Source organism: Lactuca virosa, chromosome 1, assembly GCF_052849685.1.
Source record: "Lactuca virosa cultivar CGN04683 chromosome 1, Lactuca_virosa_CGN04683_v6, whole genome shotgun sequence".
In the NCBI taxonomy this organism is placed as follows: Eukaryota; Viridiplantae; Streptophyta; class Magnoliopsida; order Asterales; family Asteraceae; genus Lactuca; species Lactuca virosa.
Window position 1 is genome coordinate 168,477,979 of NC_136426.1, and position 14,067 is coordinate 168,492,045.

The window sequence follows — 14,067 nt, forward strand, 5'->3', positions numbered from 1 at the left end:
TCACACGAATTTATTCCTATGTTTAACAAAAACCTTTGTTAATTGGATCCCGCCGTTCAAGAAAAACAAAATGCATTCAACTTGACAAATGAATATTAGATCAAGTGGGGTGTCACGCGTTTAAACAGACAATGTGCCACATTAATTTTATATATTTTCCGGTACCTTTTTAACACACAAAATATGATAAGGATGCGTTCACCGACCTCTATATATACCTTTCTCTAAACATCAAATCAAAGCAACTTGTTCACATATATTGAACCAAATCTGTCATATAGACATATAGCATGTCAGTTCAACAAGAAGATGTTATTCGACCCACCGTAAATTTTCCGCCGAGCGTTTGGGGTGATGTGTTTTTGGCCTACCAACAGGTACACAGAGTATTACTAGTCATCATGAAAACTACAACATTTGCATGTCTCTGAAAAAATATGTTTATATTCATGCTGCTTCTATATAATGTTAAGATCATATGTGTATATTTAATTATATATGATGAATTAGTGTTCCCTTTTGTGGATTAATTCAACAAATTTAATACCGTCTTATTTCTAATGAAGCAAGAAGAAGAAGAAGGGATAGAAAAAGTGGTTGATGACTTGAAAGAAGAAGTGAAGAAAGAAATATTGGCAAGTTTGAATGATCCGACGAAACATTTGAATTTGTTAAAGCTGGTTGATGCTACCCAACGTCTTGGAATTGGATATTATTTTAAGAAGGAGATTAATCAAGCCTTGCAACAAGTCTTTGATGCATATGGCGATCATAACTGGAATGGTGCAGGTACCTCCTTGTGGTTTCGACTCATGCGACAACAAGGTTTCTTGGTCTCAAGTGGTTAGTGCATGTGTGCAATTTGTATTCATTATTCAATCAATCATGTTAGTTTCAAAAGGAACTAATGATGTCAACTTATATGAACTGAAACAGATACTTTCAAGACATACAAGGATAAAGAGGGATGTTTTAATGAGTCCTTAAAAAGTGATCTTGAAGGTTTACTTGATTTGTATGAGGCATCGTATCTGAGCATGCCTGGTGAGGTCATACTAGATGATGCTCTTGATTTTTCAAGAAAATGTCTTGATGACATGGCAAAGAATCATCTTTTAAGCAGCCATGTTGTTTCTAACGAAATACATGAAACACTAAAGCAGCCATACGTTACATACCTTTCTACGAACACCAGACCTTTCATAATCACTCGTTACTAAAACTTGCCAAGTTAGGGTTTAACCTGCTGCAATCTCTCCATAAAAAGGAGATTTGCCAAATATCCAAGTACGTATACAAAACCTCTCCTTTTGGATAATTTTTCTGATTTCTTAAAATTAACAAAGGAGTATACACATGAATCCAAAGTATCTCTCATATAGACTAATATATGTGTGTATTAAACTACTATAGGTGGTGGAAACGCTTTGATGTCCCAACCAATGTACCTTATGCAAGAGATAGATTGGTTGAATGCTACTTATGGGCATTAGGGACCCACAGTGAGCCTCAATATTCTGTAGGTAGAATGTGGGTAGCTAGAGCTCTTGCATTAGGAACACTTTTAGATGATACATATGATGCTTACGGAACATATGAAGAACTTGTGATCTTTACAGAAGCTGTTCAGAGGTATATATATAAAAGAACATGCATATGTCTCCTTTTAAACCGTATATTTGAGTTACATTTTGTTCTTAATACTTTTATAGGTGGTCAAGTACATGCGTGGACGACCTTCCAGAATACATGAAACTTCTATACCAAATGCTGATGGATCTTGATGAGGAAATGAAGGAATTCTTGGCAAGAATGGGAAAAGTCTATCAACTTAATTACGTCAAAGAGACGGTATATAAGTTTTAACATGTTTTTCTCTTTATAATAGTATATTTGTTTTACAAAAGTAAAATGAATATGGCCCCTCGATCTTAAGCTTATGATGGTATGCTTTCCTTTTAAAAAAAAACCCATGTCTTTTTGTTGTTAGAAATACTTATGTTTTTTTGGTTGTTTTTAAAATTTTGCAATACAATCTATTACATTTAGGGTTTTAAAAAATGTGGAAGATATGGAGAATGAAGTTTTAGAATATTATTAATTAAAGCTATTTTATTGTAGTTTTTTTTATAAACCTATTGATTTGATTGTATGTGACTAAGCAGATGATAGAATACATGGAAAGCTACATGATGGAAGCAAAATGGAACCATGAAAGCTATACTCCAACAATGGAGGAACACGCAGAAGTTGCTTATATTAGTACCGGATATAAATTTCTTCTTGCGGCAAGTTTTGCTGCCCAGAGTGATGCAGTACCAGATGAGACATTCCAATGGGTTTTAAGCTATCCTCCTCTTGTCAAAGCTTCTTGTGGGATTTGTAGGGTGATGGATGATATTATCACCCACAAGGTACAACCAACTATGAATTTTGTGATGCTACAAACTGATGTATATATAATACAAAACAACCCACATTATATAACCTCTCTGCGCCATACGCTTATCTGTTATTCATTAATAATATTGGAAAATGTGTAAGTAAGTAGTGTTAATTTGAAAAAAAAAATTGCAGGAGGAGCAAGAAAGAAAGCATGTTGCCTCTGTCATTGAATGCTACATGAAGCAATTTGATGTCACTGAGGAACATTTACAAGGTGTTTTCAATGAGAAGGTTGAAGACGCTTGGAAAGAAATGAATAAAGAATCCATCACATGTAAAGATGTTAAAATGTCAATAAATAGACGGATTATGAATTTAGCACGTGTAATGGATCTTCTGTACGAGAATAAGGACCATTTCACATATGTTGGAGAAGAACTCATAAATCATGTCAAGTCTCTTCTTGTCGACGCTATCTTGATATGAGTTCCAATACTCATATCTGTAATCAATCCTCTTCGCTATACTTGGACATTGGAGACGCCGGTTTTTTTAGCATTATAAAAGTACTTTGGAGTTGTTTTGTATTGGGTTTTTTCTTTAGCCATTTAGGCATGTTAACTCTAGATTACTTTACTATTTATAGTCTTTTTTATTGTTCTTTGTATTAAGTTTTTTTTTATCAACAATAAAGCCTTAGCCATTGTTCTCTTTAAATTGTTATTAGTTTACACAATATCAGAGCTATATTCGATCCAATTTATTTTTTGTAGATCGAATTGTAATTGTTCGTTTAAAGTAAAAAAAATGGTGTCGTTCATCGGATCCGATCTAAATTATTTATGTAGATCAATTTGTTATTGTTTGTTCAAAGTAACTAAAACAAATGGCCCTGTTCATCGGCTTTGTACTGTCCATCGAAAAAAAAAATCAAGACGGTTGTTTTGTTCGTTTTAGTTATTGTTCAAAGTTGTTTGTTTGGTTATTATCGGTATTTGTCCTAATTTGTTTATGGTATTCATTTGCTTTTATTAATGTTAATATGATCCCCAAGGATGATTCTTTATGGTCCATTAATACTTAACTATATGGAAAAAATTATGCTTATTGGAGTTATGTGATTGAAGAATAAACAAATGTGGCATATGTTACTGGAGTAAAAGAAAAACCGACATATGAGATGTTGTGGCAACCCGAAAATTTTTAGCTTTGAAAGCACAGTCAGTCAACTCAATTGAGTGTCAGACTCATTGGTACTGAGTTCTAGCTGGTTAAAGGTCATTCTAAGGAGTTTTAAGCCTAGTACACTAAAGGAATGGGTGTTAGAATGTACCTGCTAGAGACACTGTTCAACAAATCAAGCCTTAACCTCTTCATTTAGAATTCACGGCCACAACACTTGAGTTTACGGCCGTAAACTCCATCCTTAAGACTCATGTCCTTCATTTTCATTCATTATCTCACTTTCACCTCAAGAACACCCCATTTCTCTCTCAACTATCATCCCGATTTTCACCCTAGATCTTCAAAAGTTGTAAGTGTTCTTCCTTGATTTGTTGATACATCTCTTAATCTAGTATCCTTCCATGATTCCATCCATGAAATCATTCCTTTTGCTAGATCTTCAAGTTTCACCAAGAACACACACTAGTGTTCTTGGCCAAAATCTACCATTTCAAGCCTCGATATCGTAAGTACTCTTCCCTATACTTGATATCTAGTTAGGATTCATGCTTAGGACCTTGAAATCATCAAGAATGCAAGACCAAAAGGAGTTTACGGCCAAGCCATCTCCCATGGCCGTAAACCCCTATAAGGGTGCCATTTTGGCCATAAACCCTCCTAGATGCAAAGCTTGTGACCTAGAACCCTTCCTTGATGAAAATAGGACCTTGAACCACTCTCAATTGCATAAAGACCATGAGTTTACGGCTGTAAACTCCTTTCTTGGCCGTAAACTCATCAAAAGACTCCATTGAGTTGGTCTTTCTCATCCTTGTGTAGAGCAAAATTCCTTTAAGCTTCCCTAGCCTTCAAATACCCTCATAAGCATCTTTGACCATGAGTTTACGGCCATAAACTCCCTTGGCCGTAAACACATGGCCGTAAACACCAAACCATGGTCTTAAAAACCCATTAGATGAATCACATGTGATTCTTGTTGGATTAGTGTCTAAGTCCATAACTATTTTGCTATGTACTTGACCCGATTGTGAGCATGGTCCTTTTGGGTTGCCTTCACACGGGTGACTAGACAGGATGACAGTTGAGGAGAGAGGTTGATTAGGGCATAAATATGATTTATTTATTATATTATATGATTAATATAATAATTTGGAATCATATTATTAATTAGTATTTAATCAGAAATTAATTAGGAATTAATTTCGGGATTAAATGAATTAATTAAAAGTACAGCGGCTGTTTTGTAATTATTTGATAGTTGAGACTTTGGGCTATTGGATCACCTTTATTAAGGCTTGAACGAAAATCCTAGAAGGATCTAGGAGTTTTCGTCCAAGGGCTTAAGGAAAGGAATCCATGGACTTGCTTAGGCCCTAAGCTAAGGGATTAGGGTTTCCACCTTGAAACCCTAGCTAGCCTCAAGTATAAATAGCACCCTAAGGCACTAGAATTCGACCACTCCTTGGGAAACCCTAAAAGGGACGAATTTTAGAGCAAGATACCCTTCTCTCCTCTCTCCCATATTCATCCTTTCACCTAGTGTGTTTGTGAGCCATTAGAGGTACTACACTTGTGGTACTTGCTTTCAAGAGCTAAGGAAACTCAAGGAATTAGTTGTTATTACTATATAACAACAAAAGGTATGTATTCTTTTCTCCTATGTGAATTTCGAAATTACTAGGAGCATGCTAGGTTTCCTTATGTGTTCATAATGTTGTATAACTAATAGTGATAACATAGATCCAACTCTAGGGTTGCATGCACACATAGGATTGTTTGTATAAAACCCTCAGTGGTATCAGAGCCATTGGTTTTTGTTTTCAATTAGATTCTATACAAAAGTATGAATTTGACATATTAGGGTTTATAGCCAATAAACCCTAAAGGCATGATTTTCGAAATTAGGGTTCATAAACCCTAAATTTCGAAATTTGGTTAGGGTTTCCCAAATCCTTTCCTTAGCCTCCAAGATTTCGAATTCTTGGGTTATCCAACCCTAGGATTTCGAAATTGGCCTCCTCCCCAAGATTAGATCCTAATTTTTAGGGATTTGGATAATGTCATATCTTGTAATTATCTTTTAAGTGTTTAAATTTGGTAATTAAAGATTTTGAATTATCTCATCCCATAATTTCGAATTTTAGGGGATTTAAGGGATTAGGTTAAATTAAGTGTTTAATTTAATAGATATCCTCCAAGATTTAATAATTCAAATTAATTGTTTAATTTTGGATAATTATTAAATCAAATTTTAATATTTAAGATTAAAAGGTTTTAATTTTTCGAAAATTTTTAAACCTAATTGTTTTGAAAAGTTCAAAACTTGCCCTCAAGTTTTGGAATTTAAAAGTTGATTAAAAGTTTAATTTTGAAATGTTAAATTCTAAAACCCTCGTATTTTGAAAAGTTCAAATTACACCCTTATGGTTTTGTTAATTTAATTAAAAGTTTAATTAAAATAGAAAGTTAATAAAACCACCTAGTATTTTAAAAGTGTAAAAAATACACCCTATACTATATATATGACATTAAAAGTCTAATATTATATATATATATATATATATATATATATATATATATATATATATATATATATATATATATATATATATATATATATATCTATGAGTAAACAGTCAGTCTTGCCGTTAGTAGGCCTCATTCACGAAGCTGGTCTATAAGGGGTGTTTAAGGAAATTGCCTATAAAATGGCGATTGAATGGGTATCCACTCTTACCCACCGCACTCTTGACTAGTGGAGGGTCGTTAGCCGAACGGGTAGGATAGGATGAAACCTTCCATTATAAGTATAATGAAGTACAAAGTAACTACATGCTTTTACAAATTCCCAAATTCTAGTTACTTTAGGCAAAATGTGAAATTGTATGCTAATCCATGGAATTACACTTCGTACCCTTGTCAAACGTTAGTGGAGCGTGTGTGGTTAACCGGCACACTAATTTGGGATTGACATTGGTGGCGAAGGGTGGCTCGATGTTTATCATAGATCAATGGAGCGTGTGTGGTTAACCGACACATTGATTAGGTGATAGTATCATTGAGTGCATCACGTAGATTCGTATCTTTATTCACACCTTGTTTGTGATCCTCGGTATCCCAGTCGCAAATTTGAAGGGCATAATCAAGATTAAACATTCCATTGAAAAGTTCAATGAATCTCAAAAGATCTAGGAGTTAAAATTCATTTAAAACTTAAACTTCATTTTTGTTTTTCATGGTGGGAATTGGTAAATCGTCATTTACCTACCTTCAAATATTCTGCAACTAGATTACGACATCCCTCTTCTAGGTTGTAGAATGTTGTGTTGGATCCTAGCCTTGATGTTTCATTTGGGTGTTACATCAAGGATTCTTATCAACTAACTTGAATTTTCTCCCGTTTTGTAGATGTCTAAATCTTACAATGGTCTTCCCAAGTCCCTTGGAACAAGCTTTCCAAATGAAGATGACGTTCCACGATACGATCAAGGGAATGAGAGTCATGCTTCACTTCCTCCACCCCCTACAATTATTCTCCCTAACCCACAAGTTCAAAGGCTTGAAAAGTTCAAGCTCACTCAAGCCCTATTGGCAAGTAAACACGAAGATGGGAAACCTGTGTGTGCACACGTCTTGGAGATAAAGTCACACATTGACAAGTTAAGGATGCTGGGTGTCGAGATTTTAGGTGAGTTGGCTGTTGACTGGGTTCTTCAATCGCTTCCTGAATCATATAGTGAGTTCGTTAGAGAGTACTATATGATGAACCATGACGTGACCCTCATTGATTTGACATATTTGCTTATAGCTGCTGAATCAGCAATGATTTGGCGTGGTGATCAAGCAAATTTGTCTGGTGAATCAAACTCCAAACTTCAATAGACATTGAAAATGGTGACATTGGAAATCCAGAAAAGGCAAATTCTGAGATAGTTCCTTGTGCCATTCCAAAAGAGTCCATTTGCTTTTATTGCCAAGAGAAGGGGCATTGGAGACGAAGCTGTCCTATTTACCTGAGAGATCTGAGAGATGGGAGAGTCAAGACGTATGGCTCTACTTCAGGTAAAATCTATTAACTAACTCTATAAGTTCCTATTCTTTGATTCTTAATACATGATGTGACAAGATTACATTTTGATATTTTTGCAGGATCGAAGAAAAGAGAGGAAGCGTAAGGAAGAAGCGTGCTGAATCTGATCATGAAGAAATAGATTTCGATCGCATGGACTCGAGGATCAGATTTTTGAGCTGCTACTCTAGAGTTAGGATAGATTGATAAGAAATATGTAATAGCATAGTTTTTCAGTTGAATTGCATTGTACGGACAAATTTTTCCGCAATAAAATAAATTTTGATTTTGTCTTATTTATTTATCCTTGCAATGGTGTGTATGAAAAATTGATGTTTGATTGTTTCTATTGTTAGCAATAATGGATTTGATTCTTAATTATGTTATTTGTGGAAATGTCGAGAATTTGCCAAATAAGGGAAGATTCTCATCGCCCAAGTTTCAGTTGGACAGAAACTTGGAGTCATGCAACTTGGTTACATGATGAATGAGAAACTTCATATTTGGAAATTAGACTAATTCTTTGACAAAGTGTCAAGAGAAAGACTAGGAGATCGAGTACACTAGGTTGTGCATTGATCAAGTCCACCACAAGAGTGATAAAGATATTCGTCATGATTTACTAAAGTTTAGTAAATATGGTTATACTTATAAGATTAAGTATAATTCTGAGTTGATTGAAAGAGTTTCAATCAATAGCAGAACGAATAGGAAGAATCAAGTAGGCAGAAAGATAAAAGTTTCTCTATTCTAAGAAGAAGGGAAAGTACCTTTTATTGTGTTTTATGATAAGTCTTAATGATTAAGAACCATATCTTAATTGATCCTCCAAGTGAGTCTTAGTGCATTTGTATGTCTGAGAAGAGGAATCGAGAATTGTAGAAATGGTTAAAATCAAGAAGTCAATCATACTTCGTTCCAATATCAAGTATTAGAGTTATATTCCAAGATTGTGAATTGAGTGACAAGTCTTAAGTAGGTTTATAACACTCATCAAATATGGAGTTTGGAAAAGGCTTTCTTATTCTTGCACATTTGAAATTGGTAAGTTGTGCTGTCTTGGATAAGACAAAGACCAACTAGGACCAATTATGTGAAGTGTTTTTTCTTGATAAGAACTACACTAACTCTTGAATATTTGTTTTGTCCAGGAAAGGTTTCTGACAAGAGAATCATATATGTCAAGAGGTCAGTGGGAGTCTCAATTGTCTTGAAAAGTTTCAAGAACAAATCAAGAATAAACCGATAGTTAATCACTAGCACACGACTTGAGGTTGGCGACCTATCGTGTTGACATAATTTTGTTTCTGCGCATTCCAGATGAAGTCAACTATGCAATATGAGTTCTATGAATTGATTGCATAAAGGCAAGGCACCCTAATCAATGGAAAGTACATTGATAGGAAATGGTGAACTACTCAACGACCTGGAAGCAATGGTGGGCATTCGTGCTACCATGAGGCAGGAAATAGAGATTGAACAAGTTCAGTCCATATGAGTTAGATTTGTCACGAACATTGTCTTACGATTATTGTTATGACAAATTCAAATGGATAGGAACACATACACTTTAAAATCTAAGTGTCATAAGGTCTCCCTCCTTCATGAAAATGATTGTGAGGAAATGCTTTCACTAAGAGAGATTTTAAGAAGATAGCAATTGTGATAATTGTATTCTCAAATTCGATTATGATTACGGCATCCCTCTTCATAGTTCGAATTGTGAGATTTGGCAATTAGTCTGAACATCTGGGACTTAGTAACATAAATTATGAATTGTTTAGACACACATGTGAGCTATCTAAGGAAAGATGTATGAGCTTAAAAAGCTTAGATAAAGGCTTATGAAAGCATTAGGTATTAGAAATATGAACTTAAGGAATTCAATAAGCATTGTTTTCTAGAAGTTCAAGTGTTTTCTGAATACATGTCAAAGCTAGTGGGAGCATAAGTGTTATGCTTGTATGGAAATAATCATTGTGTTAGTGGGAGCATGATTATTATTTCAAGTATTGCGAGTTAGCAATATTAATTATAGAAAACAAAGATTAACTTTGCAAAGTTGTAGGGGTTGAAACGTTGTTTTGCTATAATTAAGGGAGAGAATATTATACTTCGTTTCAAAATCTAAAAGCTTAGATCAAGAAATGTTAATAAAATTTAGCCAAGGATACATAGCACGTTCTCAAAATTCGATTATGATTACGGCATCCCTCTTCATAGTTCGAATTGTGAGAACATGGCTAACAAAATATTATGGCAAAAGACTGATTAAGTATCATGTCTTTATGTGAGACATTATGCATCGTGTCCAATACGCTTCGGGTATAGGATCGATTGCATATGTTGTAATATTTGACCATTCTAAAATTTTCCAAATGCCTAGGGCATTAAGAGGGAAAAAGGGACTAGAATCGGTTTTGACTAAAATAATTAAACAACTATCAAAGGACGATCTGAGGTTCACTGAGGATTTGTCGCTTGTGAGTAGTTGGAAGTATAGTACTGGATGGACTATATTGACATTATTATGAATAGATAAGATTCTATTAAGAATGAGTTGTCATATGGCAAATATGGAAATGTTTCCATTAATGGGAGTTAGATATTAAGAAATATGTCTAGATTAGAAACTTTTATGCGAGAAGGATGTTCAAAGGAATGTACTTTGAATGTGAGACTTCACGTCTATGGAATTGTCTTGTAACAATTTCCGATAGAATACCTTGTAATTTCATTAGCCGGGTCTTGGTGACTTTTGTGCTATGACATTACAAAAGAATCATTGCATAAAATGTTAGAATCTGACATATTCTAAAAGTGGCAAGAATTTGGTATTCTTATACTAATAATAAGGATTGGGGATTGTGAAATGAGTTTCATTGGAAAAGTTTTTCAATTGATCTATTTCACAAAGTATGGACTATAGGAAACCAAAGTGTGCATGCTTGGAGCATGGGACAATTGTGGTTATAATTCGAGTAATAAGTTGATTTTCTGAAACAGTAAGCAATGAATAATGAGTAATCAATATGATGTTTAAATAAAAGTGTTTTTATTTACGCTCAAAAGTTTTGGGGTCATATAGGATTAATATTATTATTGCGTTTCACTTTGCATGTTTTGACTTCCAGAATAACTGGGTTATTCGAACCTCCACAGTCGGTCATACGTTGGAAGTAGGTATGAAGGAAGATTGTCATGAATCTGTCTGCAGATTGTCTAAAGTGTTTAGACATAGCACAAGTTTGCTGCAGAGTTCATGAGTGCTTTGGTAAGATTAAAGTATTGGATTAAACGCACGCTCACTTGAATCACTTCATGGATTTATCATGGGTGATTAGTGAGACGATAACATTGTATATTCTTGAAACCGAGACGTGTGAGTTGTTATTTGTTGGTTGGTTGCACATTGATGATAAGTAAACGCACCAGTAACTTGGTGTTATAAAACTTATTGTTGTGTGTGATTCGATTAGTAGGTGCAAGCAAGCATTTGAGTCAAAATTTATCCATTCCTTTTACCCAAAGTGGGATAAAAGCGATATCTGTGGGCCCCTCGATGATTTAGTGACGACACCTAAGCGCTTGGCCAAGCCGGGACTAAGTTGATGTGTTCAATTGTAGTCTGTTGTCAGTCGTCATGAATCAGAAGTCGGGAAACAATACATAGACAGAGAGAATGATTTAAATCCATGTCTCATGTCTATACAGCGGCTTTTGAAAGCTACGATTGCTGATCAGGTTCTCAAGTCATACGCAGAATAGTTATTAGACATATCAAAGTGGGAGACTGTTGGATTAGTGTCTAAGTCCATAACTATTTTGCTATGTACTTGACCCGATTGTGAGCATGGTCCTTTTGGGTTGCCTTCACACGGGTGACTAGACAGGATGACAGTTGAGGAGAGAGGTTGATTAGAGCATAAATATGATTTATTTATTATATTATATGATTAATATAATAATTTTGAATCATATTATTAATTAGTATTTAATCATAAATTAATTAGGAATTAATTTCGGGATTAAATGAATTAAGTAAAAGTACAAGGGCTGCTTTGTAATTATTTGATAGTTGAGACTTTGGGCTATTGGATCACCTTTATTAAGGCTTGAACGAAAATCCTAGAAGGATCTAGGAGTTTTCATCCAAGGGCTTAAGGAAAGGAATCCATGGACTTGCTTAGGCCCTAAGCTAAGGGATTAGGGTTTCCACCTTGAAACCCTAGCTAGCCTCAAGTATAAATAGCACCCTAAGGCACTAGAATTCGACCACTCCTTGGGAAACCCTAAAAGGGACGAATTTTAGAGCAAGATACCCTTCTCTCCTCTCTCCCATATTCATCCTTTCACCTAGTGTGTTTGTGAGCCATTAGAGGTACTACACTTGTGGTACTTGCTTTCAAGAGCTAAGGAAACTCAAGGAATTAGTTGTTATTACTATATAACAACAAAAGGTATGTATTCTTTTCTCCTATGTGAATTTCGAAATTACTAGGAGCATGCTAGATTTCCTTATGTGTTCATAATGTTGTATAAGTAATAGTGATAACATAGATCCAACTCTAGGGTTGCATGCACATATAGGATTGTTTGTATAAAACCCATCAATTCCAATACTTGGTCAAAGTGTTTCCTAGTTCCGTGAGGTGTTTCCTTGCATTGGTTTGCTTCCAAACACTATATTTATGTCAGTATATGCCAATATATGTCATTTAGGACTTGTTGTGTCTCGGGACTTCATTCGGAGAACTTCTCATCCTTACACGCGTATCCGTTGAATCACCCACATTAGGTGAGTTCATACCCCGTAATGAATCTTTTAACTGTTTTAAATGCTTTTAAGGGCGGGAATACAAGTTGAACACAATGATAATTGTGTAATTGTTTGTTATAAACATCTTTCAAAAGATTGCTTATGTCTTTTATAAGTGATAAAAACATTTCAAAAACTCCTTTAAAGTTATGTTACTTTATAGTTTTACAAACTCCGTTTTTAAAGTACAATCATAACTTAGTAGATAAATGAGTCTTTTCAATAACAGTTCAAGTAAAACATTAGTAAACTATAATAGGTATAGTTTAGGAAAATACTACTCATTACTTCTAGTACAATGAAGCATACAAAGAGTCAGTTCATACATGAGTCAAAGCATACTATTATGAGAAACTAAGAGAACATACTATGATGAGAAACAAAGAGAACATACTATTATGAGAAACAAACAGAACATACTACATACTAGAAAGAGAGTACATACAATACAGCTAGTACATACAATACAGCTAGTACATACAATACAACTAGTACATACAATACATATACAAGTATACCATAACATAAATGTAGATCACTGTTTCGAGGCATGGCATCACCTGTCATGGTTCGATTTGCAGCCAGAATCTCCTAGAGGGAGAGCGTGAATTTGGGTATAGACATATACTGGATTGACTATCCTACACCTTGGTGTTAGCTACAGTGGGATTTGCAAGTCTACGGGTGCCAAATGTTATTTCTTCCGACATCTTTCATCGTCGTGTTATTAGTCGATAGTATGGTGCAATCATATCACATTATACCTTAAATAACAATTGGTTTAAGGTAAGTAGTACAACAGTAGTTACTATAATACCACACTACAATACTATTATTATTTCCCCATTGCATTCATTGTGATATTCTCACATATTCGGTAATGTAAAAACTATAATTTTGGTTAATGATAGTCTCACTTGGGAAAATACACACCCATGAAAGAAACAAACACACATAACATTAGATGCCTTGGTAGAAGGCTACGTTTAATAGAAAGGACCATAATGCTAACCTTCTGATTCCTGAATGTATACATCAAAGGATATGTATATATATCAATAGGATCCGACAGGTAATAGGATGTGTGCTCTCTGCTTCATTTCCTGTTCCTTGTTTGGTTGTGGGCTTGGAACAAATTCACCCAGTCTATTTTCTATTCGATTCTAGATATATATATATATATATATATATATATATATATATATATATATATATATATATATATGCTTAGTATACATTAAGTTATCATAAGGGTACCAAGTATGGGTCAAGTCATAGGACACAGAGTCAATGCATAGTTTTCTAGTACAAAACATACTTTCCAAATCAGAACTTTTGGTACATAAAACTAGAAACTTACCAGTTAAGGGTTTAATCCATTTTATTAAACCAGTATAAACTTAAAGGACCTTAGGTGATTAACTCTATAATACTTTAGTTTATACATCATGGTTATATATCATTAATACTCAATAGGTAGTTGGATGTGTGCTTTCCGCCTTACTTCCTGTTCCTTGTTTGGTTGTGGGCTTAGGGCAGATTCACCCAATTAACTTTCTATTCGATATTAGATCATATATAGCCAGTATAAACTAAGTGATTATAGAAG

At 34.4% G+C, this 14,067-nt stretch overlaps 1 pseudogene across 1 annotated transcript; it reads left to right on the forward strand.

Annotated features, from left to right (window-relative positions):
- The first annotated feature begins 257 nt into the window (after window positions 1-257).
- Window positions 258-2,928, forward strand: LOC145107334 (alpha-isocomene synthase-like; annotated as a pseudogene). The gene is made up of 7 exons (XR_013707824.1): window positions 258-377; window positions 567-843; window positions 937-1,287; window positions 1,414-1,632; window positions 1,713-1,851; window positions 2,166-2,414; window positions 2,578-2,928. The product of XR_013707824.1 is annotated as an alpha-isocomene synthase-like (transcript).
- Window positions 2,929-14,067: the final 11,139 nt, after the last annotated feature.